The sequence below is a fragment of the Eucalyptus grandis genome, chromosome 6 (assembly GCF_016545825.1).
Source record: "Eucalyptus grandis isolate ANBG69807.140 chromosome 6, ASM1654582v1, whole genome shotgun sequence".
NCBI classification, from domain to species: Eukaryota; Viridiplantae; Streptophyta; class Magnoliopsida; order Myrtales; family Myrtaceae; genus Eucalyptus; species Eucalyptus grandis.
This window is the reverse complement of record NC_052617.1, coordinates 33,870,502-33,881,980: the sequence shown is the minus strand read 5'-3', so window position 1 is coordinate 33,881,980 and position 11,479 is coordinate 33,870,502. Positions and strand designations below refer to the sequence as shown.

The following is an 11,479-nucleotide window of genomic DNA, read 5'->3' as shown; positions in this document are numbered from 1 at the left end:
TTGATTTGGATCAATGAAATCCACACTTTAGGCTCCAAAATCGATGCTCCGTATTCGATTTCGCTTGAAATATAGTAATTGCGTTGTCTATGTTTCCAAGTGAAATATGTCTCATTTTGGAAGGACCTACTATCATTCTTTCATATTTCACAATTAGAAGCACCATTATTACAACATAAGTCTTAGACTGGAAGTCCTTTTATATAACAAGTCGTGTACTTCCTATAAGTTTGATGGAGGAACTTATGCAGGACCAAGATTAATGGAAGAACATGCATCTGTAGAATATTACAGCAACCACGAGCACCAAATCTAAATCCCCTTAGGTATACCTTTTAAATATGGTCAACTTGGTTCATGTGGTTACTCTTTCCTTTGACATTCATTTATCTTAACTTTTTGCAATCAATTCTCAAATTTTTCCTAGTAGCATTATGACTTATCTAAACCCCAACTTATTTTATTATTATTATTATTATTATTATTATTATTATTATTATTATTATTATTATTATTATTATTATTATTATTATTATTATTATTATTATTATTATTATTATTATTATTATTATTATTATTATTATTATTATTATTATTATTATTATTATTATTATTATTATTATTATTTAGTTTCTCCACCAAAATACTGTCTAGTTTTATTATCTTCTTCTTTTTAATTGACCTATTCTCATTTTCGATTGATACCCATCTGTTCATGCCATTATAAAAAGCTGATTTTACCTTTTGATACTCTTTTGAATCCTCGGCGTGTCTCCTAATAGCACCGGAGAATAAAATAATAATCTTGGCCCTTCTAGGTGAAACAGTTCCTGTTGGACATAGTTTTTATTTTAAATAACCATTTAAAATCTCAAATAAATTGCATTTAATCAATTTTAGTTCATTTGATCTACATGTTTTCTATATGGCCCTCACGAATTTCAAAATTTTTTGATATGGATAATTGAGATCATATGATGGTGCCATACCAATATTCGCCTAGAGGCGTTAGCTATGCAAAGACACAAATACTTTTTAAATTTTCTTTTTTCATTCACTTTCCTTTTCACCTTTTCCGACCTTGTTCCAGGTACAATAAAGGCCAACTCAAGTAGATAAATAAATAAATAATCATTATGGAGGGGAAAAGACATATATGTTTAGGCGTATTGCTTAAAAGACAGGCCTATGGCTCTTGATTAGGCATAGTTTCTACAAAGCCTTTACCTTGTGCAAGGTTGGGATATTTGAAGTTTAAGTCAAATTGACGCTACATGGATTTTCAAATGAGTAGTCACCATTAGCCTATTGAGATCGGCAAACCAAGTGCAATATTAGAATATACCTCATTTCATATGCAATTAGAGTTTTAAGGATAGCTTATTATACTAATTGTCTAATTAATGCCATTTCGGTACCTAAACTTGATCGTTTGTTCGCTAATGTAGCCGACAATTTTTTTAAAAAAATTATTTACCCTAAGGTTCTTGTCCAATAAGATGTCTAGGCGATAACTATTCATCATGGTCCTAATGATTTAACCTAACATGCTAATAGTGAAAATTAACAATGTACTAAAAAGCTTAAACAAGTAAAATCAAAACGAAAGTGCACAAACACTGATTTAACATTGTCTCTAAAAAGTGAAAGCATTCAAAAAGCCTATGATAAAGTCCTAAGGGTTTATTCAATTTTGGGTTCAATTTTTTTTTTATTTGAGAATTTTCACATTTTTCCCAAATAGAATCAGGTTAAAAAAAATTGTCTACCTCCGTCGAAATAATTAATCAGATTTCTACATAAACTTTAAGTAATTTTGAAATTTATATATTATTTCTATCTATCGATTGGTCACCTAAGTTCTTAGCCAAATGGAATTCTGAGCTGTGGATGATAGTTAATGCATGTTTCAGTTAGGATTCGAACAGATAGCTAAAATAAAGATGCAATTACAGATTACATGAATTGTTGGGACAAAAGCACAACAAAGTTACAGAGCGAGAGAAGAAAGGGACGGACAGTTGACGAGGATGATTCTGCGAAAGTTGATGAAGAGCCGCTCATATGTGCCATTTACTCGGTTCGTGTCGTACAATTTTGCTTATTAACCCGTTTACACCATCTAGGGTTATTATCATAGTGAGAAATTAAAAATGTTGTTCATGAGTTTACCTTCTTACACTTTTCAAACTTATTAGAAACTCCATAGTCTATGGCAAGTTAAATCTTTCTTGTTTCACAAAATCACTTTACAAACTTGAAAAGAAAAGAAAAACCATTACCGAACCCACTCGCCTAGGATCAGAAGAGTTCCCTCTCAAATAAATAAATAAATAAAAAGTAGCAAGAGAAAAGGAAAAAAATGGGGAAAAAATGGGAAAGAGAGAGAGAGAGAGAGAGAGGCCTTCTCTTGCAATTATGTATTTTATCAACAAAAATTTGTTTCATAAATGAAGTCAATTTATGTAATGTGATCCTAAAGAAAATTGATAGAACATAAAAGCATATGCTTGAATCGTGGTAACATGCATCCATCTCTAACGATTACAAACTCCTATTTCCTAACCATTGTTGGGATCAATTTCTGATGTACTCTAGAATATTCCTAAGGATGACATAGGAAATGTATACTATTCTAAAGTATTCTTGTAATTAATATAAGAAGTAGGTATATGGGAAGATAGAATATTCACCGTTAGAATAAAGAGAGATGCGTGATTGTAATTAGAGGAGTACTAGTACATATAAGGGTCTCACTTCCCCATTTATATCATCTCAGTTATAGAATTCAGTGCTTCTCTAAAAGAGTTTCTGTCTTGTGATGAGAAATGCTAATTTGGGAAGAAATTCCTAAGGCCAAACGCTCGATCCCTCTTAAAAAGGAAAAGTTTATTGATCGCTCTTACATAGAAAAAGCTCTTCGATTGGAAAGCATTGAAGCAAACGATAGAAACCACACAAGCAGCATAAAAAAATAGGAGGCCTCATTATTCGTGCTTGAACGCAGACTCCTTCACAGGAGAAGATCTGTCATGCGAAGCGATCGCAACATGAACAGATGGAAATACTCTTGCTCAATCAGGCATTATGCAGTGACGAAACAACCTCAAGATTGACGCGGATTAGTTTAATAAGAAAGCTTGGAAACTTGCTCATATCGGTTCGTTTGATTGAGATTTGGGTGGAGTGAATCTACCCACAGCTTAATCTCCTAAAAACTGGGAAAAGATGCTAGAGACTCGGTGAATAAGGTGTATGTTTTCACCGTGATGTGTGAATAACGTAACTAATATAGATGGATGATATCGATTCATTTTGTATAGGATGATGGTGCAATAGAAAAACTCTAGTGCATTTGATTTCTGCTTTTGTAACCACAACTTAGTCTGCCATTTATGCTTCTGTAACCATAACTTAGTCTGCCAAAAGCTGGGAATGATGCCAAGGAGTTGACTTAAGCGTGTTTTCATTGCAACGCAAGAATAGCTGTATAGGAATAGGAGGTCCTCATTAAAAGTTCACGCGCTACCTTATGCTTTACTGTAATCACAAGCACCAAATTTCAAATCTCAATAGATATACTTTTTAAAAATGATCAATTTTATATTTTACAGTTCACTCGATCACTCTTTCTTTTTACAATCATTTGTCTTAAACTTGTTATAATATTATTTAAAACCCACCTTATTTTATTATTGTTATTTAGTTTCTCCACCAAAATCCTCTCAACTGCGTCAAAAATTACTATTTATCCTTACTTTCTCCATATGAGATTGTCTTATTGTTAATTCGCAACAGATAGTCACTCTCTGATGGAGTGTCCTCCTGATAGCAAAGGAGAATGAATTAATCTTGGTCGCTCCGCGTGAAATAGTTTCTGTTGGACGTAGTTTTATTTCATTCTGTTTACATTTTTTTTTTTAATGCCATGCACGAATGCTCAGCCTCTAAATATTTCAATACGGATAATCAACTTCATACCGCACCAAACTCATGTGAAAGTATGAAGCGTGGGTACGCAATGACACAAATACCTAAAATTTAGGTTCACCTTTTCAATTCTCTCTTCTTCTTTTTTCTCACTTTGCTTTTCACTTTTTCTAACCATGCTCTGGGTCAAATGAAGGCTAATTCAGGTAGATGAATCGAAAAAAATTGTTAAACAAGAAATCCGGCTTTCAAGTGGACGAAGACCCGGCGTTCTTGACAAAAATGACACCGTTTCGTGTTAAAATTGATTCTCTCTTGTTCTCTCTTCTCACCTTCTATCAAGGTGATGCTAAGAAGTAGCCATGTTGTCGCTCTCTGCTTATTGATTGAGCTATTTCTGTTTTCCTCCCGTGAAATTTGCTCGAAGGTGGAAAACACGCTCTTCACTGCAAATATGAACGCCTAATTTCGCCTCAAAACAGCGAATTTGTTCGTTGTTCCCAATTCATCAATTTGGGGAAAAATGTGTTAGCGGACGTCGTTTTGGTTTAATTAAGCTGTCCTCACTTTGTCGTCTAACCATGTCGGATGGTTATACTAACATATTGTCACGTTGAATTTTCTATTCACACAAATCGCTGATGGCGCCTCGATGTTTTTTGTTTCTTTTTTTATTTCACCAAAATTACAATCACGTAATAGCTTATAAGAAGTTTGGCAATAAAATAGGTTGTTTATGAAAACAGTAACACTTATAGCATCCTTTTATCAAGAATCAATCTATTATGATCACACTTCTATTAAAATTAGCAACAGGACAAAGAATTTCCTCAAACACTATTTAGTTGTGTCCTATAAACTAATCTAAACTATACATAAATCCACGCATTGCGTTGAATTTGAATGCTTGATGGACAATAACCAACATTGTGTGAGAAACATTTTGTTAAATAATATATATTATAAGGCAAAAACTTCAAAAACTTTCATGATTTATTCTCTGAAGAAAACATAATGCTGACACGATATAGGGTACTTTCACAATAGCAAAGTTACATATAGAGATAGGCTGCATGACTTTCATACAAAAGCTTTCATTGGACCTTGAAGATGGTTAGCAAATTCGAAGCCTAAGAACACTAAAGATGGATGCATGTTACCATTGTTTAAGCATCTAATTCTATGTTCTATCGATTTTCTTCGAGATTGGAATAGATCAATTGACTTTTTCGGTGCCATGAACATTTTTAAAATAAATATACATTGAATGATTAACTACCTTGAATACGGTCAATTTATGTAATGCGATCTTGAAGAAAATTGATAGGACATAAAAGCAGATGCTTGAATCGTGGTAACATGCAGCCATGCCTGTTGTTCTTAGACTCCTATATCCTAACCACTGTTGAGGTCCAATGAAAGCCATTGTTAAGAAAATTATTAGAAGAACGTGCATCTATCGCCACATGCAATAATACGTGTCAAATTTGTAGTTGTGATTAATAAGATTAATTCATGGACCACCCAAGATTTTTGCGACAACAAAGCCAAAAGGAGAATTTTTCAATTGATATTCCTTGTTTACTCAAAATCTTCGAAGACTCCATCAGTAAAAAAAAAAAAAAGGTCTCCGTTACGAACGGTGACTTCACGATCACCTATGAGATATATTTGCGCACAATCATTATTATCAAGATTTCACTGTTATATATCGATAGTGTGAACTTTTGTTCTTTTTTTTGGTCGAAGTTTCAACTTACTTTATTATGTACTTAAATAGAAGTTTCGACACTTTGCCTCAAAATTCATCCCCCTACTTCAAGTTATGTGACCTTAATAAAAGTAACAGAAAAGATGTAAAGATACGAAGTGCAAAGGCGGAAGTTGATATAAAATCATTGAACGAAAGTTATTTTTTTGTGTTAAGATTACAACCGCATCCATCAGGACTTTTGAAATCATTCGAACGGAACTATATATTAATAGGCTTAACTATATTTGAACAGATATCGGACTGAGTTAAAGCTTTAAAAAAAAAAAAAAAAAAGAGTATAAGTTCATCGAACTCAAACATAGAAATCTGCTGGGCGAGATGGAGTCCTCACTATTTCACTATCACTGTGTTTGGAAATCAAAACATGAAGAGATCCGCATTGTGATACGTAGAGAATGAACCGAATACAAAGACCTTAAACAACAGCTCGAGTATAATAGTTGATTTAGAAGTTGATGTGTAAATTTTATGGATCAACATCAAATCGAAACTAGTACTGCAGTAGACAGCAAAAGGAAAAAGAAGAGAAAATTGAGAACCAGATGAAGAACTCGTGATGATTCCTAACAAATATCCAGAATGCGGATTCAAAATTATGATAATCTAAGATGTGGGTTCTTTTTTTATCCTCCCCCTTCCTTCTCCTTCTTGTATTTTTTTCACTTTCGGGGAGATGAATCGGAGAATTTTGAAAAAAGAAAGATTGACTGGTCAAAGATTAGAAAGATTCTAATCCAAATTTGGAGAGCGTTTGACATTTAAGGAATCGTAATTTCAAGGATTAGAGATTCAGTTTACTTTTGAATTACGATTTTATTCATCATCCACAATGGGTTTTTCATGAAATCTATACTAATCGGCAGAAATTTGAGGTTCAAACTATTTTCTGGGTTGATTTGTTATGTATATATATATATAGATAGAGAGAGAGAGAGAGAGAGAGAGAGAGAGAGAGAGAGAGAGAGAGAGAGAGAGAGAGAGAGAGAGATCAGAGTAGGAATAATTTTTGGTCAGATAAGATATTCGTAAGTTCCCTTTCTTTCCTAAATTGCGAGACTTTACATTCTGCACCTACGCAATCTGTAGTTAAAATAAGAATCAGAATTATTGGGAAGATATTTGCCACTTTCCTTACGAGTATCGGAATTACATTGGCAGTCCACCTATAAAATCAATTCGCCATAACTTGAAAAGAAAGAGGAGGAGGAGGAGGAATCAGAAGCCGAATATCATCGCTAGCGCCTTGGAGAATCAATGGCGGTAACTCATAAGGAGGAGAATGTTGCACCGCCCCTTCAATTCGGAGAGGTCATTCCTATCATAAGCTTATTCTTATATCTTTTCTAATATTGAAGAATAACCTTGTACCGTCTCTTTTCACACCGGTTGCGACGGGTAAACCCCTTACTAGAGCATGATGTCGGGACATTGCATGAGCAACGAAACTAGAGATTGCAAATTTGACAAATTAAGGTTGGCGTGTTCATTAGTTGAGAATGCTTATCGGTTTTTTTATCGATTTTGTTATTGCAGGTAAAGCCGTTACCAACGGAATTTTGGGTATCTCGATTTACACTCGATCAACTAGTCGATATAATTCTCTTTAATGTTCCAAGGCTTCGAAAAGTCCCTTACCATGTAATATTTCTCTGCTCCCATCACTATTATGTCTTTTATTGAAAGCTATTTTAAGTTTCATATCCTCTTATTATTCTAATTATGCATTTTTTAATGTATTTACTGCTGATTACTTATCTCAAGTTTATATTATGCCATCACTAGTTTGATCCACCCTTTAGTTTTTTTCCCCTTTTATCATAGCCATTTGCTTTGTATATTGATATAGTTGTCTATGAGCCACCAAATCACGTGGGACACAGATGAAATTCTCCTTTTTTCTTCAATTGTGGCCCTTTTTTAAAAAAAAATTTGGTCGTGTGATTGTATGAGGCAAGCACGAAGTAAAAACAAATATTTTGTGCAATCTATTTAACACATACTAAAGTGAAAAGAAAAAGAAAAAGAAACACCTAATTTGTAAACAGAATATCAATCAAAAGCATCACTCCTTTAAACAGATGAAGGATAATTAATATATTGAAATAATTTTCCCTCTAGTTTAATAATCATAATAGCCTCTCGTTGTTGCAAAAATTAGACATACATATCTTAGTAAATTAAAGTTGACAATGAAACAAACTACAAACTTATTTTATCACCAAAAAGGCTTCTTTTTTTTTAGTTTTAAGTACTGCTCATTTGATTATGTGAACGACTTTTACGGCATGGTCGTATATTATTAGTGATGGGAAAATTACATTAAAAAAATACAAATATAACACTATTTGAATGGAATATCATGCAAATATAAATGGAAAAATGGAAAACCTAAGTATATATCCTTCATAAAACACATTAATTATAACTTAAAGAATAGATTATTTTAGTTATGTAAATAAATAGCAACTAGTAAAGATATTTACTTGATTTGTGATTAAATTAAATGAAAACATTACTATAATTCATTTCAAATAATTAATGTTTACATTAAATTGAAATTAAAATATATGGGGCATTTTTTTCTTTTGAAAATGAGTTATGAAATAGCGAGAGTCAGATGGGTCGATGTTGTTGCTTTTAGATTACAATAAGGTCAATTAATGAAAAATTGAAAAATGGAACATGGTGGAATCGACTAATATAAAAATAAAAAAGTAGTTTAATTTTCATAACTATTTACTCGTCACTAGGTATTCAAGCCTTCATAATTTTCAAGAATCTTAATGGAGTATATGTATGATTTTTAAGGCAAAATATTCCTTGTCAAATTAGAGACTTCGAAAGAATTGTGGAAGGAAATTTTCTGGCTATGAAAGTATCATTTCCCTTATCTTAGTGTAAGCACAGGAGTAAAATCTCAAGTGTAGGAGACTCAAGCCTAAAGTTTGGGTATAGGCAATTGATATTATTTTTTTATAAACTCAACTTTCGAAGTTTTACTTTCTTGGCATTTTCTTATTTATTCCAAGGAGATAACTAGGGTAAAGATGCAATTGCAGATTGTACATGAATTATTTAATGAAAAATTGAAAAATGGAACATGGTGGAATCGACTAATATAAAAATAAAAAAGTAGTTTAATTTTCTTAACTATTTACTCGTCACTAGGTATTCAAGCCTTCATAATTTTCAAGAATCTTAATGGAGTATATGTGTGAGGTTTAAGGCAAAATATTCCTTTCAAATTAGAGACTTCGAAAGAATTGGGGAAGGAAATTTTCTGGCTATGAAAGTATCATTTCCCTTATCTTAGTGTAAGCACAGGAGTAAAATCTCAAGTGTAGGAGACTCGAGCCTAAAGTTTGGTTATAGGCAATTGATATTATTTTTTTATAAACTCAACTTTCGAAGTTTTACTTTCTTGGCATTTTCTTATTTATTCCAAGGAGATAACTAGGGTAAAGATGCAATTGCAGATTGTACATGAATTAGTGGGGCGACGGTATAACAAAGTCAAAGAGCGAATGCAAAAGGGAATCATTGGTGAGGACCATTCTGTAGAAGATGCTGAAAAACCAATCGTTTGTCCCATCTGCTCGGTTTGTGACGCTCATTCATGATCACCCATGTAGCTTCAACGAAGCCGAATCATGTCAAACATGTCCGAATGACAATATATTGACTACTTTTGCTGACTTGCAGGATGAGTGCACAAAAACAGAAGAGAGGGCTTATTTCAATTGTGGACACACATACCACCAGAAATGCAAACCAAATTTGGAGACAAAGGTCAACTGCCACACCTGCGGACAAGAATTGCATTGTTCCCTGCGCATCCTAGAGGGTGAATCAATAATCTGGTGAGACAAGTAGATTCGTTTGTCAGCTACCCAGTCCTCTTACATTTCGAGACAAATTTTGTGTCCCACACCAGAATTTCTCCGTTGCGACATCCATGTAGACAAAGTGACAATCAACCAGCCATTATCAATCAATCACAATTGTCATCGATCCTTTACAGATGAAGCATCTATTATCAATCAAGGTGTTTATCAATCCTATACCACCGAAGCATCTATTCTCACTTGCACTTATCATCAATCCTATACAAAGTCAAGTGTAACGAATCAATCTATCATCACAGTTACTATCAAATGAGTAGTTGTCAACTGCCAATTGCCTCATATTCTGTTCAGTCAGTCTTAGCATCACGTTGTGGATAGATTCTTTCAAACCAAATAGTAATCAGAGGAATCCAACGAACAACGTGTCTCCAAGCTTTCTCGCTAAAGCTCCTCCTGTCAATATGCAGGTAGTCCAGGTACTTCTCGACGCCCTCATTCAGGGATGACATTGGTCCCATCTGTTTATCACTGCCGAAAAGATATAAAGGAGACAACCTCAATGTCTACGATTCCCAAACGGAAGAACCAGACAATGTACTTTTAAAGAAACAAAAGATATTCAAATTTTTACTACGAAGGGGGAGGGCAGGGGATCATCTCGCTTTCCAGCTGAACCCACATCTGAACAAATGGAACAGGTGGGATGTCCTTTTTTTTTTCGGCCTCCTCCAAAAACCGGCATGCGAGATCACTTAATCCAAGTTGAAACAGGTATTCCTTGATGTACGCATTCAAGCGTTTAAGTGTTTCGTCACTGCAAACAAGTTACAGAAATCAAATCAGTGGACATGGAGATACATGACAAACATCACAAGCAGCATATGCTCTCTGATAAGTAGTTATCAGAAATACACTATACACTATCTGGGACGGTAGAACACAGAACACTCGTAGGGCAAATCAAAACAGAACACTCGTAGGGCAAATCAAACATAACGAGTCACAGTCCAATACAATTGAGGAAACATAAAAAGAGAAAAAAAAGAGCATCAAAATAGTCCATCCGTCGATTTACAGAAATGCTAAGACAGCATCGAAGCAGAACTCCAACTGCAAAAGAGCAACGGAGAACACACAACAGGCAAACCTCGAGGGAGAAATGGAGAAGCTACTCGAGTAGGTGCCTCATCACTGCCGAGAAATGCACAGAAATGCAGTGGAGAAGACACAAAACCTTAACTACAGAGCTACAGCCAAAGCAAATCGCATCAGCCAAAACATCAATCTCTATCTAAAAAAAGCTACAAAAACATGAAACTGTAAAGGAGAAGCATCAAATAGTCCGATCGACTCAAAGCAAATCACATCAGCAAAAAATCAATCTCTATCTAAAAAAGCTACAAAAACATAACTTTGAGAACCGTGTAGAAGACAGATGAAGCAGCTGGAGAAACACGAAGAAACATACATAGAAAGCAGTCCAACAACTCGAAAGGAAATCGCACAGAACAGCTCAAACATACATGCTCCGATCGCATCAAGAAAACTTGTAGGGCACATCAAACATTGGAAATCGCAGTCCAATACAATCGAGGAAACATAAAAAGAGAAAAACGAATAGAGAGCATCAAAATAGTTCAACCCGATTTACAGAAATGCTGTTACTGAGAATTAAATAAGACAGCGTTGAACTCCAACTGCAATAGAGCAACGGAGAACGCGCAACAGGCAAACCTCGGGGAAGAAGATTCGGTTTTGGAAGCCGCAGCAGCATGAGGAGGTGCCTCATCACTGCCGAGAAATGCACAGAAATGCAGTTGGTTAGGTTATAGGAAGGAGAAGACGCAAAACCTTAACCACAAAGCTACAGCCATCGAAAGCAACAAAAATAGTCCGATGACTCCAGAGTGTAAAAAAGAAGCATCAAACA

The 11,479-nt window shown here is 34.3% G+C and overlaps 1 long non-coding RNA gene across 1 annotated transcript; it reads right to left on the bottom strand.

Annotated features, from left to right (window-relative positions):
• Nucleotides 1-9,755: 9,755 nt before the first annotated feature.
• Nucleotides 9,756-11,479, bottom strand: LOC108960507. The gene is made up of 3 exons (XR_001988320.2): nt 11,284-11,479; nt 10,181-10,363; nt 9,756-10,077 (listed from the first exon to the last, which is right to left on the bottom strand). It is a non-coding gene; the product is annotated as an uncharacterized LOC108960507 (long non-coding RNA).